Source organism: Cyanistes caeruleus, chromosome 3 (assembly GCF_971803275.1).
Source record: "Cyanistes caeruleus chromosome 3, bCyaCae1.hap1.1, whole genome shotgun sequence".
NCBI lineage: Eukaryota > Metazoa > Chordata > Aves > Passeriformes > Paridae > Cyanistes > Cyanistes caeruleus.
In genome coordinates this window covers 81,651,104-81,674,572 of record NC_141703.1, presented here as the reverse complement: position 1 = coordinate 81,674,572, position 23,469 = coordinate 81,651,104, and the positions used below count along the sequence as shown (strand labels likewise).

Sequence of the window (23,469 nt, the reverse complement as noted above, 5' to 3'; positions counted from 1 at the left end):
GGGTGTGGGAGCACACCAGGACAGAGGGCAAGGTCACATTGGCTGCGATGGCAACCCCAAAACAAGTGGATAGCAGCAAGCTGCAGTGCAAAATCTGTGCAGGAGGACTAGCAGAGCACTGTAGACAGGAAAATAATGCTTGCAGTTAGCAGCAGTAATGGATACCCAAATGCAGCAGAACTACGAGTAGCTGGTACTTCAGAAGCTGTTTCACATCTGGCTGGTCTGGAGCACTTCAGAGCAAGTAGGGGTCTGCCTGCAAGAGAGAAGATAGCTGGTGGTCAGAGAGGCTGGTGAGATATGCCTGAAATGGTTTGTGTCTCTGCTTGCAAGGTTTTGATCTGTGCACATATGCTCTAGGAGGATCTTAGGATTCACAATGCTTCATCTGTTTTGCACCTATATTTTCTCCCTGTTTTCTCCTTGGCTTTAATAAAAAATAGGTCCAAATACTATATTCATCTTTCCTCTTTCCAGTGATTTTGCAAACATCATTGTCAGAGTAAAAATCTCTGCATTTTCAATACTCAGCACCATGGGAAAGCCATTTCTATTTCTTCTGAGGAAATGCAGTTTTTATTGTGACTCTTCTCAGTTTCCAAGTTAGAAGGTCATAAAATCAGACCATGATGGTAGAAGATACTAAGAGCATAATTGTTTTTGCACACTCAAGCTGTGCTATGAACACTCATGATGATTTATAAGCCTATGAAATAGTTGCTGGCTGAACCCATAATCAGCATCCATGTAGAAGAAGTGCAGTAACTACAAGTGTTGTGTCAGGGAAGCACAGCAATTGTTAGATTGTGATTTTCTTTTATTTAATTCACCAACTTGAATCAAAGTTTAGTTTTCAATGAAACCTTTCCTAAGAAGCAGAAATCCTAACTGGACAGTTTAAGAGATTGGAAAAGGTCAGCATAGTTTATTATCTGTCCAGTCAGATACTACTTTGGTATGTGAAAGGATATTTAAACTCAATGGCACAATGGCACAAACCCATTCTGACTGAAACCAGAAGAGCCTGAGGTGTGGGTGGTGAGGCACTGGAGCAGGTTGCCCAGAGAAGTTGTGGAAGTGTTCAAGGCCAGGTTGGATGATGGGGCTCTGAGAAACCTTGTCTAGTGGAAGATGTCCAATCTCCATGGCAGGAGGATTGGGATGGGATGATCTTTGTCCTTTTCCAGCATCAAGCCTCTCTGTGATTCTGTGATGTTTTTGTGATTTCCCCTTGACCAGGGCTGCTGTTGTAAACTTCCACCAGAGAAACGTTTGGGTACTTCAGTGGTGCAGTGCTGGAGCAGCAATGGTTTTGCATGGGACTGCTCTTCTAGAGATACACCAGTGCTTGCTTACAGGAGATTAGGAGGGAAATCTGACTTGTGGGTATTTTTTTTATATTAATGCAGGTATTTAATTGCAGGAGGAACACAGCTCCAGTTATACCACACTGTAGTCTCAATTAATACTTGAGTTTTATTACAGAATCTTCCTGCTGTTGGTTTTGACTCTGAGTGGCTTTCTTCTTCCAAAGATCTCTGGGGTCTTGTAACTTGTATTTTCCAGTGGGGAATGGATTTTGATAAGGGACCTGTGGAGTACACTGATGTGTGCTGTATTAACTTAAATGCTAAAAATTTTGCTGCAGGCAGTGCTTTGTAAGAAGTGGCAATGCATTATCCCTTCCCATGGGATTCATGATAATAGCATTAATCACAATGAATTACATTGGTATCTGTGTGGCAGTGGTGACTTTTTTCTGCCCTACAGGGGTTGTTTCTTTTTCATGCAGGTCAATGAGCTTTTGCTGTGATCAAAGCAAACATGCAAATGTAAATTCTTTCCATAAAGGTACAGGGGGAAAAAAATGCTAGGATGGATGGATAGTAACAGATAACAGTTTAAGAGACACCCTAAAGCAGCTTATTCTGACTGGTTCATTTCAGGTAAATGTTTGGGAGACACTTCTATGATGAAACAGCTTTCTGGAATAAAGGGATGCTAACATTCTCCTTTTCTAGTTTCAGCTCTTTTAGAAAGTTCAGCCAGTAATGTTAATTCAAAAAAACTATGGGAATTACAGTTTGCCGAGACTGAGTTACTTTGTTATTGTTTTAAATACTATCCCAGGTTTAAGAAAGGAAGTGCTAACAGTAGTTTGAAAGACAGATTTTAAAAGAAAAATGAATAAAGTGAGAAAACATCTCCCGTGTGGGATGCCGATAAACTGACAAAGTTTTGCTACTGAGATACAGTTGCAGGCCTTACAAAACAGAAATTATTGAGAAAAAGCTTCTTATGTCCTTATTGTAGGAAGCTGAAAGGATTCCTTGAAGTGCAGAAACTATGCTTGTTCCTCGCTGTGACCTTTTTCCTTGATGATGTTCCTAGCTGAGGCTACCTCATTTTGCTTTCTATCATTTCCTGTGGGCTTTGTGTGTCTTTTCAATGTAGTTGATTTCTGGAAATTGAAGAGCAGATGGTTTGTGTTTGTAAATTGCCAAAACCCCATGACTTTAAATGGATAGTTGCCTTGAAAATTTGAGCAGCCAACAAAACTATTTAAGGGCTGTGTAATCACTTTATTTGCTCTTCCCTTACTGTCCTGTCCTGAGTCAGCTTTATGGACTTCTTAAACTGTAGAGAATCTTTTTTTTTGCATCTCACACAGTTTAATGATAATACACAGTTTAATAAGTTCTTCGGATTCTTCACTTTATACATAGACTTAAATACATAACCATTTTTATAGCTTTTTAAATATATCAACATATTTGATATTATTGACAGATTCAAGTTTTGTGATTCAGCAACATGTGAACATAAAATGATATAGAATAAAATTATTATATTCATTATAATATATATTTTTATTATATATAATGTACATTTATATATTATATATTATTATTTATTATACATAAAATTGTAGTAAAAATAGACAGTATGACTTCAGTTTTTATTTAGCATTTACTTAGCAGATTGTGATCTGAAACTTTTGCCAGAAAAATAAATAAATAAATGTCAGATTTAGCTTGTAGATTGCCGTTTTTAAAAAGCGCTCATATTTAAAATGAATTTATAAAATCTGATTTAATCTTGACAGTTTTATTGGTATATCTATTGCTGCCAAAGAAAAAAAAAGATAGGATTTATATTTTGCAGTACATTTTGTAGTTGTTGTTCTAGAATTTCTTTTATGATAGAAAGAATAAATCAAAACCATGTAGCCCACCCTTACATTATTGCATATATATCAACCAATATTCTGTCTGGATGTTTTCTTTGCTGCAAGCTAAGAATAAAGGATTATTTCTGCATGCTCATTAATCTCACAGAGGAAGGAGCTGGGAACTCCATCTCATCAGTATCCCTGAGCACCATGTGGACATCTCAGTCCCCTGCAGGTCTTGAGGTTCTGAGTGTGTCTTCACCTCTTACCCTCTCCCCTATCTCATCTTTGTGCTTCATTTTTGCCCCAGGATTGTTTGCCTACCCCTTTAATCCTCACCTGATTCCTCCTTATCCCTTGCAAGGCCTGATGTACCTACACTTCTCTGCCCATTAATCAACTCTCTGCACAAGAGATACCAAGACAGTTGATACTTTTTTCCTGCCTGTTACGCCCTCTCCACAGCCTGTGCCTTTTTCATCTGTTTATCTCTAAGGAGGGAGCAGCTCTTCTCTAGGTGTGTAATTTATAGCACAGCAGGTCTCTACTTTAGGCAGCCTGGAGCTATTCACTGTAGTAATGAGGTTATTGATGATTACAAGGGTTTAGAGGTGGCTTTTTCTTTGTTGCTGCAATTGAGGTAGAGACCAACACTCTCCAGCTTTCAGATCATAAAGGAATAGAGACCAAGGGAATATATCCCTGGTTTGATATGCTCCAGCTCTCTATGGTCCTTCCATACTGCTCATTGTGTGGACTGGGTGACTGAATTCTGGAAACTATCTTATTTATAGATGGTTTTGGAATTGATATTTTAATTGTTGCAAGAAAAATAAAACTAACAGTATTACTCTGTTGATTTTTAATTTTGGCTTGTGTTGTAAAGCCTACATGTCATCTTATTTTGGAGCCAGGTGCAGAAAATTGATGTTATTCTACTTTTTTGTTGGTACTTTGTTAGCAGAATGTGCTGGAAGTTGACTATATTTTTGTTTTGTTTGTTTCTGACACAATTGCCTCTTTCCCTACCAATTAGTCACTGGATTAGTGCCTTTTCTGGTATATTTTTTTGAATTTAAGCACCTTATTAACACCTGGCTAATGTCTTACAGACCCAGTGGCTTTTCATCTGCAGTAGTATTCAGTGTTTACCCCCTTTCATTAAATGCTTCTCTCCCCTCAGCACTTCACTTCTTCTACTCATTTCAGCTGTGTGGTTCCTATGGAAACACACTTTCCATATACACTTTAGGTTGTGCTTCAGCATTAAAAAAAAACAAAAAAGCCAACTATTGTATCAGCCTCTCCTCTGTGGAACAAAGGCTCAGACATCTCCAGCCCCCCATCTGATACTGCCTGGCTCACTCTGGGTTGGGATCAAACCTCTTTGTTTGGGGGGGAATGTGGATTCTCTTAATATGTGAATGTGTTTTGCAATAAGAATCTGGGTTTCTCTGCATTTGAAATACTTAACAGGCATGATCTTTCTGGCAAGCAAGGTGGGCTGGTGGGATTCATCCTTAATCTTCAAAACTAGTTACAAAAAGATGCTGCAGAACATAACATCTTCCAGAGGCCACCAAGCACTTGCAGGGCCTCAGGTTGTAGATCGATCTGTCTGGGCTTTGGTCAGGTCAGATGGCCATTGGTATTCCACATGCAGGTACAAACTGTACTCAGCAAATAAAAATCATCTCTTTCAGTCAGCTCTCACAATCCATCAACAAGTCTATCACAAACAAATTCAACAAGATGTTCCCATTCGCAGCTTTTGGATGGTAATGACACAGTCTGTTACAAACCCATCAGATGTTTAGTTTTAGCTGGGATGCTTTCAGAGTGCATGAACACTCAGTTGCTCTCCAATGTGATACTTTGCTTAGAGTGAAACTATCTTAAATATTTGCACAATATTTGATAATGTCCACTCAGCTGAAACATGAGAAGACAGAATAAAATACATCACATTATTCATACAGATTCCCACACCTGAACCTACATAAAATTAATTTTTCAAAATCCATTCACTCTTCCCAAAGACCAGGGGCTGCTGTTTGTTGTCATGTCTTTGTATTATCCCAGTTATGACCCTGTATTACACATTCTTTTTCTGCCACGTTGCTTTTTAGACGTACGGAACCTACATGTCATTTCTCCACAAACCAGTCACATTTTAGGTACAAGATGTGATTAGAGACATTTGCATAAAGGCAGAAGACAGAGTGCAAGGGAAGCAATAATGATCAGTAAGATGGACTGTAGCCTAATAATACCACTTCAGTTTTGTTTGTCTCATGGAAAAGCTGATCAAAACAAAGATCTAGGAAAATTAATTTTGGATAGACTTCAGTAAAACAATGTTTCATTTGCCAATGACAGAGAAAAGGAAATTAAAGTAATTGAAATGTGATATGGAAGCCTGAGCACAAGATTTAGTTCTGTGGAATAGAATTTACTCTGCTAAGCATTATTAATCCTACCTAGGCATAGAAAAACAATCTTAACTATTTGTAGTTCGTAGATTTTGGCTAAGAATTTCAAAAACATGCATGAGACCATAACATCCATAGGGAAAAGCTTTCCATTTCTAGAAATGACTGAAGGTTTTAGCAGTATGTCTTTAGCTTTGAGTGAAAATACATAAGGCTTGTAAAGACCAGATTGCAAAGATTTCTTCTCAGGTAATTAAAGCAATGTTCAATAATCTACCAAATAGGTGTATTGAGTAACACTCATTAATTTCAGGTTAGACATCTACCTAAATGCTTTTAGAAGCCTAATATCTTTGTATTATGACTGGTTCCTTGCATCCTTAGGCTCTGACTACTTTTTCAACTTTAAGAGTAGAGACAATGCATGATTTTTTAACATTTTCTCCTAATGTGTTGTGCCAGACTTGTCTCAGATTGTGGCTGGGCCACAGAGCTACTAGACTGTTATAAAAAGTTGGATTCATAGTTTCTTTTCTGTTCTTATGTTATCAAGCAGCTGCAGTGTCCTTCCTGCAGTTCCCATCAAAAGCTCATTTTGTCATCTTATGGCGGTGAACTGACTTTCTAGAGAATTAAAAACAAAAAAAAAGAAAGAGAAAATGATCATAATTTGAAGTGCTGTCTACATGGTGTGTTTAGGCAGATGAGAAGTTGCCCTGCCTTTGTTGTGAATTGACTTGTGTCTTTCATCTGTCTGATCTGTTCTGTCAAAAAAGCTATTGTGGCAGCAGCAATCCTGAAAACATTTTTCCCTAAGCTTTAACAGAAGTGGTGCTATTCTGACTGTGCCATCAATCACTCCATACAGAAGTCAAGTGTTTATCAGACAATAGTTGTAGAAAGAATTCTGTCAGAATCCTATTTAGAAAAAAAAATTACTCATTCTTATATGTTCTGGTTAAGGTTTAATACGATTGTTCAGTTGTGTAAAAGATACAGAAAATAATGAGATCATAGAATAGTTGGGATTAGAAGAGACCTTATAGTTATCTAGTTCCATCCCACTGCCATGGGCAAGGACACCTTCCACTAGACCAGGGTGCTCAGGGCCCCATCCAGCCTGACCTTGAACACAGAGCTTGTCTCCTTTACCAGAGACGTGGATTGCATAACAAGAGGTATCCAATCACCAGGCAAAGCAGAAAGCTTCTGAAATAGAGCTATTGATTTTATATAGCCTTAAAGTGGTGATTTTTTTGTCACCACTTTTCTGCATTAATTACTGTAGCAAACATATGCCAGCAATGGTTCTTCTCACCTTACCTTTGGAAGGAAAACAGTGTGGGCAGGGAAGTGTTTCACTTGGATTTTTAAAGTTATCTGTACATGCATATTACTATATACTCATATTATTTAAAGTAATATGAGAAACTATGTTTAAAAGCAAATCTGGTGAGGTGTGTGACTACCTCAGTTCTTCTGGGAATTCATTCCTTAGCTGTTGGCTGACCTAGCAAAATGGGGTTCCGCTTTTGTGTGCATGGTCTGAGTTATATTGGTGTATTTCCAGCCATAGTAACTTTCATATTTGCAACTAGTGTTTGTTGACTGTGAACATTTGCAGGTCCAGGAACTGCAAATGTTCGTACTTACGCAAATCAGAAACAAACGTGAGTAATCTGAGCGCTTACATCTCTGGGCTGGTCATAATCTTTGCAGACTACTACACTTCAGAGGCATACTGAGCTTTTTTGGAGAGACATTTGACTGTGATTATTTAAAGACTTCAACAAGCAGTGTTCGGCATCCTGTGATTCCCCAGAGATTAGTGGTGGTTACTGTGATCAGTAAATGAGAAGTGAAGGTTGTTACAGTTTCTGCAACTTTCAGAACTGACCGTACACACTTAGCAGCTTGTAGCTTGATTTTCAGAATGTGGAGGTGTACAATGAGGAAAAATTTCATCTCTTTTCTTCAGGATTAGCAGGTTTATAAAGAGTGAAAACCTGTAGCTATTCTTGTAACTATGACTATAAGCTAATTTTTACATTAAACACATACTTGTTTTTTAGAGCTTGCTATTTTGTGTTTACTTAGTTTAGTAAAAATTCTTCCCACAAAAAAAAAAAAAAAAAAAAGAAAAAGAAATTAAAAATTTAAAAATGCATTTGGCTGCTACTTACATGCTTGTATCTCATTTTTCTGAGAGGTTCTGAACCTGTATATGATTTAGTATAGGATTTGGTTACAGCAATGAAAATGTTATTTGAAATCACAAGCTCATCATACAGGCTGGGCAGAGAATGGATTGAGACTTCTTCTGATGAGAAGGATTTGTTGATTGATGAGAAGCTCAAGGTGACCTGGCAATGTGCACTTGCACCTCAGAGACCCAACCTCATCCTAGGCTGCATCCAGAGCAGCGTGGGCAGCAGGGTGAGGGAAGGGATTCTGCCCCTCTGCTCTGCTCCCCTGAGACCCCACCTGCAGTGCTGCATCCAGCTCTGGGTTCCCCAGCACAGGAAAGATGTGGACCTGGTGGAGCAGGCCTGGAGGAGGCCACAAGGAAGAAAAGATGACTGGAGACGCTCTCCTGTGAAGAGAGGCTGAGAGAGCTGGGGTTGTTCAGCCTAGAGAAGAGAAGATTCCAGGGAGACATGACAACAGCTTTCTAGTACCTATAGAGGCTACAAGAAAGCTGGAGAGCAACTTTTTATAAGGATTTGTAGTGATAGTAAAAGGGATAATGACTCAAAACAGAATGAGGGCAGGTTCAGATTGGGTATTAGGAAGAAATTCTTTACTGTGAAGGTGATGAGGCCCTGGTGCAGGTTGCCCAGAGAATTTGTGGATGGCCTATCCCTGGAAGTGTTCAAGGCCAGGTTGGATGGGGCCCTGAGCAATATGGTCCTCTGCCTGTGGCATTAGAGTTGGAACTAGATGAAATTTAAGGTCCCTTCCAACCCAAACCGTGCTATGATTCTATGAATTTCCTCTATTTTATTTCTTTCTTTCTTTTCCTTTTTTTCTTCTTTTTTTTTTTTTTTTCACAAAAGGAAATTATATCTTCAAGTTAGCTCAAACAATACAAGAATTGTCTTTTTTTTTTTTTATCCTCAAAATTATGGAGAAGAGGAACAGAAAATACTTTGAGCCATTTCACTTGCACAAAATTTTGGGATGTTAGTGGCTTGTCAGATTAGCAAAGAAAACAGGAAGGAGTGTCCTTCCTTTATAGCAGGAAATGTGATATTGGGTCTTCTGAGCTGTTAAATCTTCCTAGGTGATCAGAATCTGAATGAAGTTGTGGTCCAAGAACAAAATTAAAAGCTAACAATCTTGTTAAAACATGATGAATTTGTGTTTGTTACAGTACAGGTGAGCAGGTCTCTGAAATGATGTCAGTGGATGCTTTTGAAAGGTTCAATTTCAACCTCCTGATGTCATAATTAAATACTGTGGAAATAATTGTCTCTAGGTGAAAATTTTGACATAAACAGAAGGAAAAGTACACAAATATTTTATTGAAGCACATGGAAAGAAAAATAGTGTGATGATGCTGGCTCCTTAAAGGTCCTGTAATGCTGTTGTCTGGGGAATAGAGTTTTCCAAGAGCATTCAATAACCTGATGTTAACAGCAGTAGTTAGGTCAATAGGGAATGCTCAGAAAACTATCCATGAATTATATGGAAACACAGAATGATTCAGGTTTGAAGTGACCTCTGAAGACCATCTATTCCAACCCACTGCTCAAAGGGTGGCCACCTGATCCAGGCTAGTTAGTTAGGCTTCCTTAGTCAGGTTCTTCGTATCTCCAGGGGTTGGGATCCGCAGCCTCTCAGGGTAACATGTTCCAGTATTTTATCATGCTCATGGTGATTTTTTTGCTCCAGGGTTTAGTCAGGATTGGCTCTTGCTGGACCTTTTGGGTTTTGCCTCTCGTTCTTTCTCTGTGCACCTCTAAGAATGATCTCTCTGAACCTTCTCTAGACCTTCCCATTAGGCAGCTGCAGACAGCAGCAAGATCCCCTTCTGAGCTTTGCTTTTAAGGCTGAACAAGCCTGAGTGTCTCAGCCTGTCCTTCTGCACAAATGCCTTCAACGGGGTTAATCAAAGTAAGCCACAAATGCTAAGGCAGATCTCCTGCTCTCTTTCTGAGGAGAGGGACAACTCTGCCAGCCTATTTTAATCCTACAGCCCTGTGGAGCTCTGATGTGAATTATTGCCGATGGTAGATGACAGAAGAGGTGTGCATTGCTTGGTTACAGGGGAACATTTTTGTTCCATCTGACTGCTTCTTTTATTGCAAACCTTACTGCAGCATGGAACAAACCAGATTTCTGCTGTCTGCTCTTCTCTTCCTTAAAGTTTCACTAATTAGTTCGTAAAAGCATCTACAGAACTCAGATGTGTTTAATTTCACGATGCCAGCATGCTTGGGAGGATTAAGGATTAAGCTATACTTGCTAAAGTATGGAGGTGAAAAAAAGACTAGGAATGACACAGGAAACAGGACAGGAGCTTGTGCCTGGGAAGGATGAAGAGCTCACCCAGAGCACCATTATGCTGGGAAGCACCTGGGTGCTTTATTATACATTCATGTATTTCAGACGCTCTGATGTGCATTCATATTTTGCGCTTTTTTTGTATAAAGTGGCTTACAATTTCGATTAGTTTGATTAAATGCAAGGTATTTTTAACCATATTTTCAGGGAGTCTTTTTTTAATCAAAATGATGCTCTTGAGACACTAACAGTGTTTAAATGTGAAAAAAAAATCCACAAACATTTAAATAAAACTGGTATTTTATGAACTTCTCTAATGTCAGAATAGGGCTGCACCAATTATATTTCCACAGATGTAAAAATCTAGAGGAGGAATAGGTCACAAAGCTTTTCAAATCATAAAAATGTGATGATCATAGAATCCTACAATGGTTTGGGTTAAAAGGGACCTTAAAGATTCAGCAATTCATGTGCTAATTTATTCCAATGGTTATTCATTTTAATAGCTATTTAACTATGTGCATTATTTCCCATGTGGATTTCTCTGTCTTTCAGTTCCTAATCTCTTCTTTTCATTCCTTCCTAAATGAAGGTCATTAAGTACCTAATATTTTGTCCCATGAAAGTGGCCCTACATTGCAACTTCCCTGTTTTCTCTCTGACAAACTAAAAGCCCTTATAAAAATTTCTTCCTCTCCTCAGCTGTCGTTTTTAGGGGCTGTCTTGGGTTTTGCCCCAGTGTTTCACCGTGATTTTCGGACAACAGAATTTCTTTCAATGTTTTCATACCAGGTTCCTCAGTACCCAAAACCACATTTTCAGTCTGCATTTTACTTCTTTTTCTGCTCTGTCTAAGCACACCAAACCCACTTGAGTTGCCCAGCCATTTTTACTACAAATGTACTCTTTTCAAGCATCAACACCAAAAGCTTTTATTTTTGTTTCTTTATATATATATATATAAATATTTGTTGGTTATATTTGGACAAATTTAATTCAAGTAAGACTAACTTAGTAAATTAACTACATGATAAAACAGGGCTTATGTCCTCTGATTTATGTTACCTTTTCTAACAGTCTTTGTTCTAGCCTATATTTAGTCCTTAAGAGTCTTAGCTTTCAAAGGTATCAGTGAAAATGCTGGAAAATATGTGGGTTTGTACTTATCCATGTGAAACCCCACTGAAAATATCTTCATTCACAAATCATTTTGTGCTTTTAAATAACATTTTGAAATACAAACCATATCCTTGTTACTTAATACGGGATTTACTCTATGGTATATAGCCTGTTCATTTGGAAACTTCAGAAAACACTTTTACACATAAAGAGTATTTTTAGTTGGTCCTCTTTTTACAGTCAGGACTGAGGCTGTTTTTGAGAGGGCATATTTTCAATAAAATCATGTCAATAGTATTACATTCCCATCTCTTTCCTTTTTTAAAAATTACTTTTTTTGCACTGATATTAGACTGACTACTTGGTGCTTACCCAGGCATATTTTCTGTCCATCTGGATCACAGTTCTTTCAGCCTGATGGAGTTTCTCTGCAGTTCAAGGTGCACAAGGGAGGAAAATTTATGAAACAGATGTATCCTCATCTGTCACTTCAAGAGCTCTTAGACGTTAATTCATCATGTCTCTTTATATATAATCTTCTATTCCCTGTTAATAATGTTTAGTTTCTACTTTGTTTTAGTAAGCACTCTACTAATTGCAGACAGGTATTTCATCCCTTCCATGTAAGGAAAGTGAATCATCCTATTTCTTTCCAAAAGCTGAAGAGAAGTATTTTGTGACTAGTTCCCTATATTCTGCAACACTATTAAGAATTTTGTTGTCTTCAGCTAATGATGGATCTACACTATTGCTCAGAACTTTTTTCCCTATGGAACCAGGAATAACTTTTCACTGAATCATAGAATCATTAAGGATTTTGCCAAAGACCTCTAAGATCATCCAATCCAACCTTTAACCCAGCACTGCCATGTTCACCACTAAAACATATCCAGAAGTGCTACATTCCCACACCTTTTAAACACTTCCCAGGAAATGTTCCTTTGAGCCTGTCTTGCCCCTTCTGGAGCTGTATCTGTCGCTGCTAGAGATTGAACATTAGGGTCTGTGATGGCAGAGCAGCCAATTGGAGGGTTCATGTGTTCTGTGCAGGCTTGGCCAACTTTTCAGCCACATGCATGAGAGTTGTAGGTGCAAACGATGGGCTTCAGCTCTGTGGTAGTGTTAACAGAGAGTCCCTGGTGAAGTTTGTTTGCATCATGGCATAAAAAGTGACATTTTTGGTGACATTTTTTCATATTGTGAAGGTGCCTGGCATTTTTCTGCTTTCTTCCTCTGGAGGCAAGTTCTGCTGTAGTTTTTGCTTCAATGGCTATATAGGGAAAAAACCTCCAAAAACCAACAAATCATATGTAAGGGCAGAGGCAAAATTATTTCCTCAGCTGAACCCATAAAACCTTCACAACAGACTCCTGTTTCTCTGTCTTGGTTTATCTGACTGGCAAATTCTGCCCAGAGGCTTGCATGAGCAAATGTGTAGCTAACAAAAAAATCGTATTTTTCATTTGAAAGCAAAGGATGAGTGAATTTTCACCAGAGCTTCCAGGGAATGCAATAATAATTACGTTTCAAGCACTCAATATTTACCTAGATGTCTGAGATGCTGATCAATGATGCCAAATAATGGGACAAGCTGAGAAGTTCATTGTGGAGATGGTGCCCTATGTTAAGAGCATGCAGCCCAGGAGAGGATGTCAACATGCAAACAAAACCAGAATTCAATCAGAGCTGACTAACAGGGAGAAGCTAAATAGCTGTCTGTGGGCCCTGGTTTGGGAGAGTGTCCCAGGGCTTAGCTTTGCCCTTAGCTACCTGCTTGACATGTGCAATTACACAGGTGTAAAGTGTGTGTTGCAATTTCTGACCTTAAAGGGAATATGCTTGTGGAAGTGCTAAAATGTGTTTTAGATTTTCAAGAGGACTAAGAGGTTGATGACTGTCCTATTTTGAGTACAGAGAGAGGACGGTTTTGAAGAAACAAATGTCACCTTGATTCAGATTGAAAATTAGAGCTTTCTGAAAACAAGATCATAGAGAATCAGTTTGTTCTTCAATTCTGACATTTTTAAGAGTCAATTTGTGCTGGATGTGGCAGACAATATTTGGGGGTTTACTTAGTGCTCACTGTTACCTTCAGTTCCTTGAAAAGACTGGGCCAGATGGTGTCCCTGGGGTGAGAGGGAGGGAGCTCCCGCAGGGTCTGGGGAAGAGAAGGTGCTAAAAGCTAGAAGAATTTTCAAGGTCTGAGAGGTGAAAGGATCACAGGAAGAAGATGGGAACCTGCAGCTCACGTCCAGGCTTTAAGAATTTCTCAGAGGACAGGACAGAGAGAACAGGAGTGCTGATGTGGGATCTGATGTTTCTTAGAGAATCCCTGAGTTAGAAGCCGCAATGGCTGGAAGTGTGGAGCCTCTTGTCCCATGGAACCATGATCTGCCAGAAGAAAATTGTGTGTAATCCCTGCATAATCTGTCTCTGATTAAAGATAATTACTTAGCTGTCATGTGTGCTAGTGAACAATGTTTGGCAGTATTCCCAAAGAGGAATATTTTTGCCCTTGCTGCTAAATTGTTAGCAGGTTCCCTGGCCCATTTTGGCCCAGCTCTACATGATTTGGAAGCCAGCTCAGGTAGAAGACCATCCCCAGGGCCAGGTTAAACTTTGGAACAATGGGACAGTTAGGTGAGCCAGACATGAGGTGCTCCAAGCTGCCTCAGGTCATGGGAATCATCTTGGAGACATCTGAGTTGCTAATTATAAATGTGGCCGTTGAGGCCTCTCTAATTAAAAATGTTGGGTTTCTAATAAAACCTCTGTTGTCTTAGTACAGGAATCTTTCAGATCCAGTCCACAGCTCTGGCCAGCCCAGGGTCCTATGTCACTGGGGTTATGCCGTCCCTGGCAGCATCAGCAGCTTCTGGAATCAAAACTGATTGGGGGCCAAGGGATACCCCTGTTTCATTAGAGCTTCAAGAAGTGCAAAATGTGAACATGGGGTATAAAGATTTTTTTTTAAGTACCTTTTTCCCCAACAGTGAGCAGGACAAATGTTCACTTTGAGATCTCCAGGCATCTCAGTGCTGCTGTGTGCTGAGCTTCTTGTTGGCACCATCCAGTCTTTCCAGCTCCTGCACTGGCAGCCTGCCACAAACTTGAGGGTCACCCCTAATTTGCTTATTTATTATTGATGGAATGCTGCACAATGTACCAATTTTCATAAATCTACATAGGGTTCTATTTGTTTTAATTAATGCATATCTTTTTGTGGTTTTTAATGTATGCTATCAATCAGTTTCATGAACTATGGGGAGATAAAACCAGGTGAATGAAGCCAAGGGGAAAAAACCTTTTTGACCTAAAATCCACCTTTCTTCCCAGACCCAATGTGCTTTTGAGAACAGTTGTTAGGAAATGAGCTGCATTTTCCAATTGGTCCTGTGCTTCTATGTAGAACAGACCTGCCATGAATAACCCCTGTGGGTGCTCGTGCAGGCACACACCAATCCATTTAGCTTCTGGGAATTACTTTCTCCACTTCCAGAGCACTTTATCAACAGAAATGTCATAGTGGTCCCTTTCTTGAAACACAGCATCATTTTGCTGGGCTAGAGAAGAATAGAAGCAGCAGGGCAACCAGATAACCCCCCATGTTTCCTGTAAGAAGAGTTCATTTTTAATGATGGTGGCAAAGGAGACCAAAAAGTGAGAGAGGGAGATAGAAATCTTGCATAAAATATATTGAGGTATTGCCTGTTGATGCTCTTCCTTACTGATACATATTCAATTGAGGTTGGTTTGTGTTTGCCAAGACAGTTAGGATTTGTACCTGGACTAAAACAGCTGAGGAACCGTGCTGAATCTTCCTCATCCCGTTCTAAAGCCCCAAATCTGGGATAATCTATTTTGGTTTGGTTTCTTTTCTCTCTTGCAATAGCATTTGTGTGTTAAGCCAGAGAAATCAAGGCAAAATAAGCAAAAAAAGAAACTATGAAAGATCAAGTGTGGGACTTTGTCACATATACTCCATTATAAAAACATTTATTGATTTTAGATAGAATATTTGTCATGTAATAACTGTTCACCGATGATGCTGCATCTGCATATTATCAAGAGGCACTGTTTCCATGTGGCAGAGGGGGAAAAAATAACAATGGAATGAACACCTGCTCTACTTACTTGTCCTTCATGCTACGAGTAGAGGGAAAATGTTTTGGTAGGGTACATTTTGGTAGGGCATTATGACTTTGCCAAAGTGCCAGGATAGCCCAGGTGAGTTTCTGGTTCCTGGTCACTCTGTTCTCCTCCTTGATACCTAAAATCTTTAGGCAAAACTGTGGCAAGGAGTTTGTCTTTTGGTATTAGGCAACATGATGAGCTGCTGGAACAACTTGAAGCATAATAATTGTCTTTTTTCTCCCCTCGTGTGATAGCATGAATTTACAGAAGTGAAGTACCTCTTGGCAGGATTACATCCATGAGTCTTTCATCAGTTTCCATCTGGATTTACCAAGTGGACTGTAAAACTATTCTCATCCTAATAATGCTCAATACAGGGCATGCCTTCACATAGCAGGTTGCCTTCCAAGTGTAATTAGTCCTCAGATGGAGAAAATAATCTGAATCACTATTTAGATTTCAGAAGTCATAACATTTATCACAAATAAAAAATAAGTCAATAGTTTAAATTAATATGGACACTCCCAGAATGCTTATTTAAAAAAAAGAATAGCTTTTCAAAACTGTATTTTCTCAGCTGTCAATTTCTGTCCTTGGTGATTATATACCATATAACAATATTTTGCTTCCTGAGTACAATATTAAGGACTAATCTGAGTTTTGAAATGGCTTGTCCCTGTGTCATTTCTCTTTATAGCATATACTCTTAATCTTTAACGCACTGAATATAGGCTATGTCTTTTTTATAACTACTATTACATGAGAAGAAATAGGAGGATTTTGGTTTGGTTGGAAAGGTTAAAAAGAATTTCTGGCTACAACATCTAATCTAATGCCAGTTGGTATTTCATGCCCACAGGAAGCTGTTAAATTTATTCACCAGGTGTAAAAGGGAAGGTAAAGAAAATCAATCATTTGACGGGAGCACTGTGTTAAATTAATGCATATTAGGATCCCAAGCGGCTAAAATTCTTCAAAAAAAAAAAAAAAAAAGAAGAAGAAAAGAGGCCTGAGGTTTTGGTAGTTTCATTCAAAGAAAGACTCTGAAGTGACCCCATGAAAATTAATGTGTTAATTTTTAACATACATTGATTTCATATATTTAATTGATTTTTCCCTTACTTTCTACAAGTCTTCTTAAGTAAAGAAGTTTGCAGTTTAAAACCAGACATTTGAAAATTAACTGCAAACCAAGCAGGATATTAAACTCCATTCTTCATCCTATACAATATGGGTATAGAAATTACGTTACAGGATGTAAATGTTAATTAGGATACGACTTTCAAATTTATGTCACTTAGGTTTCTGAGAAAGGCCAAACACATACTTCAGCAATTGTACAAGAAACATGCATCTATAATTGGACAATTAATCTAGGCTTGTAATCATTTAATTGTAAGCATTTAATTTCCATCAAATGTCTGGATGAACTTATTGTTATGAATATTTTATAATTAATATATTTCATAGGAATATTCGTGCAAGAAATGTAGTGCTAATATTTACACCTCACCAGCCAGGAAATGAAGAAATAGTATATGGTTATTTAAAATGCATACTGTAAATATTGTCAACCTAGTGTTCATAAATTATATACAGGCAGAGGGCACCTACTAACTCACATGTGATCATTAATTTGTGAAAACAGAAAAAAAAAAAAAAAAAAAAAAAAAAAATTTAAAATAACAGAGAATAAACCATATATTTACTATTTACTATAAATTATTTGTTCTGCTTTGTTGGTTGGTCATACTCAGAAAGGCTTTACCTACTAGTCTCTTCTTTTTATTAGGATATAGGTAGTGTAGTTGACATATACACATAGGATTTGCATTTTTCATCCTCCTACAATTCCCTGTTAATTCTGCAGGAAGGAGCAGTCCAATGGGATGCTTACTGGGAAGTAAAATAGTTAAATCTACTAGTAGAAAGCAAAATTATTTTTTTTCCCCTCATAAATTTCTGTGCAGGCTAACTAATTTTTGCATGCCCAGAACTTTGATGATACTTTCAGGGCCATATTTTTTATTACTCTCTAACAGAATACCAGGATATCCGTAGGGTCACGCATTGCCAAATCACGTCCCATTTATGAAGATATGAAACTGGCTGCAGTCTCCACAGGGAGTCATCATCCTAACTGCTCTGTCCTTTTATGGTGACCTTTATACAAGGTGTTCTTTGTAAGGGTCATATTGTCTCCTTCAAAAGTAGCCTATTTTCATCATCTTAATGCATTTTTATACCTTGTTATTGAAGTCCTTTGGTACTGGCACAAAGCAGTATGGATTGTCCACTTTCAACATCTTCACCTCAGGATCATTTTGTTTTCATTGCTCTCATTCAAGTATGATTATTCTGCCCCCAAATCACATTTTAACAATATATTCTCTGAGAAGTGGAGCTGCAAAAGTTCCTTTAATTTGTATCCCTGCTCAGCAACTGTACTTTTATATTATTTCCTCATATATCCCTCACACTTAAATATATTTCTGTCTGCTATGCAATATTAACATTGAGAGGACAAATATATTTGTTGGGGTTTTTTTCTAGTTGTGGGTAAAAGCAGAAAAAAAATTACTGGAAAAAATCACTGCTTGGACTCTCCGACTTTTGCAGAACTGTTTGCTTTGAAAGTGCTTAGATGGCCTGCAGGATAAATGTTTGTATACATCATTATTTGTAGTGTATATTCACTGTGCCTGCATGGAGCACTGTTGAGCTGAGAAAGTGAGTCATAGAAGCAGCATCCATCCCAGGACACACAAAATTCTTACAACAAATGTTCCAAGATCCCAGTTACTGCCGTTTGCTCCTGCTTTCTTATTCCAAGGCACTCTGCTGAAATAGCAGCTGAGTTGTAAGCACAAGCAAGAGAAGGCAATAAATTTCTTACTTCTTACCACTGCTACTCTTAACTTTTATTTTTTGCCTTTATTTTCCATATGCTATGTTTACAGTTCTGGTGTTATTAAGCAGAAAGTTGGGCGGAGCACAGGAGTAGACACCTATAAATTCAAGTGCTGAAAACTGCACATCCTCAGTTTTAACATGTACCACCTCTATCCAGCATTCCCAGATAAATCCCATTTTGTCATTCACGAAATCTTAACCAAATGTTCTTGTTGGATCTACATAGAGTGAGTTATTTCTGTAGGGTTTCAATCAGAGATTCTGATAGTGTAGTGAGAATAAGTATTTATATATCAGCTCCTTTAATTCTTCAGTTCTTCAGTTAAAGGTCTTAGAGCACTTTCCCACTCCTAATTAATCCTTGAGCTATAAGTAGTTCAAGAGCAGAGTATCTAATCAGTGTCCTGGTTCTTGGGTCCCTTCAGACAGAATCCTCACCAAAGGGTGGCTTGTCCTTAAGTGCCCAGCTGAGCTCAGACTGTGGAAGTTAGTTACCAGGTGTAAATGTGATGGGATGGCAGACATTTTCCTGCTCATGGCTACTGCTGACCTGTAGATGAAGTGTCATTGCCATTCACACCTTCAGAGTGCCCAGACAGTGTAGGAATACGCTGAGCATGACAATCTGCACAAAGGAAGTTTGCCAGGCAACCATCACCCTAACTATCCAAAAGGGTTTCTGGTGAGTGCTGAATTAATTGTCCTGGCATTAGAGCCAAGACAGTAAATCTGCAGTTTCAGCAGTCTTATGAACCATGCAAGGCTACAGATGATTCCTGCTTACTTGAAAGAGAGTTTTCTATATCCTAAAAAAGAGTTATTCCTTCCTTTCTTTTCAGAGCAATACTTTTCTCTCATGCTGCTGTAATTCCATGTATTATTTCTCACTGGGAGGTACTTCCTTGGCACATTCACGAGTAATGGCAAAAAACTGCAGACGTAAATTTGCAAGAATGCTGGCACAGATCTAGCTTGAGTATCACCTGCTGTCCTTCTTTGGCTTGTCTGAATCCTAAACTGCTGTGTATGTTCGGGTTCCAGGAACAGCATAACCGTGGAGTTCAGAATGAGTAGGTTAAATTCACTCGTGGTGTCATCTAAGCTAGTTCATTTGGAGCTTGTATCTCTACACTGCTCTGCCATCTGCATTGTAGTTAGTCATCCAGGCTTCAGATTTTTTTTTTCCTGAAAGAAAACTGTAGGAGGGGAAAACTTAATCTGAGAGTGTGTGCGTTCATACTGATTCCTGTGCTAGCTCTTTGTCACAATCAGTGCAGAAGGCGTCCTCAGGCGATGCCGCTTATTTTCTGCAACCTACCACAAATGCAGGCCTGAATTTCACTGTTTCTTCGTGAAGACTGTTTTGTGTGTTTGTTTCCCTTTCCATGGACAGCCCCTTGCAGTACTGTCACAGGACTCTTCAACAAAGCCTCTCTTCTCCACCACACACACTCTGCCACTTGTGCTCTGCTCTCTGCAGCTACCAGGAGCCAGGTGGGAGTCAGTCTCTTCTTCCATGTAACAAGTGATAGGACAAGAGGAAATGGCCTCAAGTTGCATCAGGGGAAGTTAGATTAAATATTAGGAAAAGTTTTTTGCTAAATGTGGTCAGGCATTGGAACAGGCTGCCCAAGGAAGTGGTGGAATTGCCATCCCTGGAAGGGTTAAAAAAACATGTGTCTGATGCTTAGGGATATGGTTTGGTGGTGGATTTGGTAGTGTTGGGTTAATGGTTGGATTTGATGATCTTAAGGGCCCTTTCCATCTGTATTCTGTGATTTTTGCTGTGATGTCTGTAGAGCTGTTGCATTCTCCATGTGTGAGTACTTGCTGTAGGTAAGGGAAGGACTATGCCAAGCTGACAGATTTTCATCACCATCCTCAGAGAAGTCAAGTGTATCATTCCTGTGCTGTACTTCTTCCCAAATCAGCCACCTACTCCTCCCACCACAGAGTGCACGCAAAGTTAAACTGCGAATCCGAGGAGGATCTTCATGGCTCCACCATCCTTTGCCACTCAAAGCTGTTAACTCGTTTGCTTCCTGCGTTAGGCTTACAAGGAGTTGATTGTGGGACCTTCTATTTGTGTAGAAGATGTGTAAAAGATGCTGGTCTGGTTCGCTACTACATTTCAACTTTTAGCTAGTAGAAGGTGTATCTTTAGCTATTTTTCCAGCTCATATAGCTATTTAGTCCTTGATGATTTGTTTTGGATTTGAATATCAAGCTTCAGAAATACTTAACTCATTTGAAAAAGAATAGCAAAAGGAAACACAAGGTTCAATGGAAAATGAAAGTCAAGAAAACAAAACAAAAAACACAATTCTGGATTCTCCAAATACCCGTATCCTCCAAATTTCTCAGTTCTTTTGACCAGTGGAATGAACCTAAGCCATACCAAAATAAACATTTTTATGAAATGTCAGACAGTTCCTATGATATCTTCTGACTTATTAATGAGTTGTCTTTTTAATCCAGGTTCACAGGGTGTTATAAAAGGCTTTTCAAATAAAATCAAATCCAGACAGCCTCTCCAGAGGCTCTAGGGAAAGTGCCATCTGGCCTTCCTTCCTTTCAGCTGCTCTTCTTTATTACTGATGGGATCACTCATATTCTTAACACTATGAAGCCACCATTAGGAGAGATCAGCCTTCCTAACCAGCAAAGCAAGTTCTTGTCATTGCCCTTGATCAACTTAAATTGCTCTCTTGGGCATTTGTTCATTCAGACCTAGCTGAATATCCTTTTTAATTCTCTTTTTTCTGCGTTATTTCAAACACAGTCCTCATCCAGGAAGAGGACTTGAGCTTTTACTCTGCACTTGTAGCAGAAGAGATGTCACTTGAGGAGGGAAAGTATTGTAATACAGAAAAATATTATTACAGCAATAGCACTTGTAAAGTCCTTTACATCTTCAAAGCCCTGTGCCAGCTAATTTCTTAATTAATCAAAGTATACACTTTTATTCGTTTGTACTTATGAGGAGTAATCTTAGAAACTGAAACTATTTTTAAAGTGTTCTTATGTGAAATTTCATGTGTACAACATTGAAAAAAAAAAAAAATTCTATTTTGCCTTGCTGTGGCAACTAAATTAATTTTACATTGTCACTGTTTAATTTGCAGTGTGGGATGTATGTAAGTTACAGCACTGGAATATGTCTGACTTAGTGTGTACTATTTTACCATATATTTATAAAAGGATAAATTCTCATTGGATTCAGACCACAGACAATGAGTAGTTTGTGAAACTTGTAAATCCTCCGTGGTCTCAGCTGGAATTAAAAGTTTGATAGATTTCTGTACTCAAAAGGAATGATGATTCTATCTCACCTATTACCCTTTGGAGTGTATAGGAAGGGAAATTCCCTGTAGCTGGGGATTGCCTTTATCAAGTGTAATAATAGACCTTTACAATTATGCTCTGCTGATTTTGATTTGAAGAAGGGTAGATCTCAGAATTAACTAAGCTCATACAGATTTCATGGTAATGATTAGCCAGATTAGGGAGGGAGAGCTGAATTAGTGCCTTTGCTGGGAGGAAGGTGGGAAGTGACTTGCAGCCCTTGATACTCGTTGTCCTACACGGGGCCAGGATAAGCTGGGCTATTGTAAAGTGATGCAGGCCGAGGCAGAGCAGTGGGTTGAGCCTGCCATGAAAGGAAAAACACCTGTAAGAAACAAAGTATTTTTATACCCCCTAATCATTGGAGAGCTTAGGCTTCTTGTTATTACTGCTCTTCTGCATGATATTATCTGATAAATGCCCAGTATGTTTTTAAATCCTTCTGAGCTCTTTGCTTTAGAGATACTCTGACAGTGCCATCAAAAGGCTATCAGATGAATGAGTGTAAATCCAGGGTAAAAATGTATTCAGGGTAAGTCTGACCAAAAAAAATCAGTAATGAAATTTGAAGATTGCTAAATACGCTGGATAAATACCTCTTCAGTTTGTGAGATGGCATTTAGGCCACATGGGAAGGATTACTACCAGAGCACTGGTCATTCATACCTTCTGGTGTAGCCTGGAAATTCTCTCTGTTGGTGCACATTTTTTCATCGGAAACTCCAGGTCCATGTTGTGGAGATCCTGGAGAGCTAGTTTTGCTTCACTGAGGTGAAAGTGATCAGTACTAGCTAATTTGTGATCTTGATAATACCTGCCTGTAGTTCTTTTTAATTTGAAATTACCTTTGCTTCTTCTGCTCTTGTTATTCCGGCTGAATGCCCTGATTTTTCCCCAGTGATCTATGTGCTTACTTCAGACAGCAAATGAGATTTCTATGATGTGTAGTCAATATAGTCCATGTGATTATGGAAGAAAGAAGTAATGTTTTGGTAGCAAATGGGAACACTTTTGTCTTGTTGGTTTGGGTTGTTGTTTTTTTTTTTTTTCATTTTTAGATTATTTCTATTTTGCAGCTTGAAGCAAAGAACAGTCAATACCAAATGTGTTTGTTACGAATGCCTTAAAAATACATGCTCTATATATATATGTAGGTATACAGAAATCTGGCAGCCATATGGGATTTTCACACACCTGTCAGTGGAGTGAGTAAGTTTGAATGTGAAATCTCACATTCTGCACCAGAATGTAAGAACAGATCCCCAGGGACATGGGTCATGTGCTGAGCGTATCAACTCACCTCCGAGGTAGCACTTCTACAGGGCACCACACTGTTGACTGTTATGGCAGTATCAGCTGTATTTCCCCTGGAAAGGTAACATGGAAGCAAGGAAAACTAATTAAAAATTGCAAGTGTGAAACAGGGTAGCAATTTTTCTTGGAATTGTTGCTCTTATGTAATGCCGCAGACTGTGGTTTATGTATGCCACCTACACACAGCTATGAAATATTGCTGTGGCTTACATTAGTGAGATATTGGTCACTTTTACAAATGTTTTCTTCAGTAAATGGGAGCTGAATTTTAGCATGAATGTTATGTTGGTCAAGGACATTCAACCATGCGCTGCTTGTGTCTTACTCATGCAGCGGCAAATTGTTATAAGGCAGTGTCATGTTTACACAGATCCTTGGGAAGCCTCTTAGAGTCTGAATGGTTAAGGCAAAACAAAAAGGGAAATAGGGCATTCTGGCACGTATGGTTTGAAACTGTCTCTTATAAAAAACAGGTCATAAAACCCTAATTAGTGCACAAGACAACAAACTGTTGTAATCAGGCCATTTTAGGGA

General features: G+C 38.7%; 1 protein-coding gene and 1 long non-coding RNA gene across 40 annotated transcripts in view; one reads left to right on the top strand and one right to left on the bottom strand.

Annotated features, from left to right (window-relative positions):
• The window catches only part of DLG2 (discs large MAGUK scaffold protein 2), a 986,702-nt gene that overhangs the window by 845,472 nt on the left and 117,761 nt on the right, over positions 1-23,469 (top strand). The gene's annotated exons all lie outside the window — the stretch shown is intronic.
• Positions 175-23,469, bottom strand: part of LOC111925189 (uncharacterized) — a 40,167-nt gene continuing 16,872 nt past the window's right edge. Inside the window, exons 2-3 of the long non-coding RNA XR_002862104.2 lie at positions 22,922-22,988; positions 175-256 (exon numbers count right to left, since the gene is read on the bottom strand). This is a non-coding gene — a long non-coding RNA (uncharacterized LOC111925189). The remainder of the gene's footprint in view (positions 257-22,921; positions 22,989-23,469) is intronic.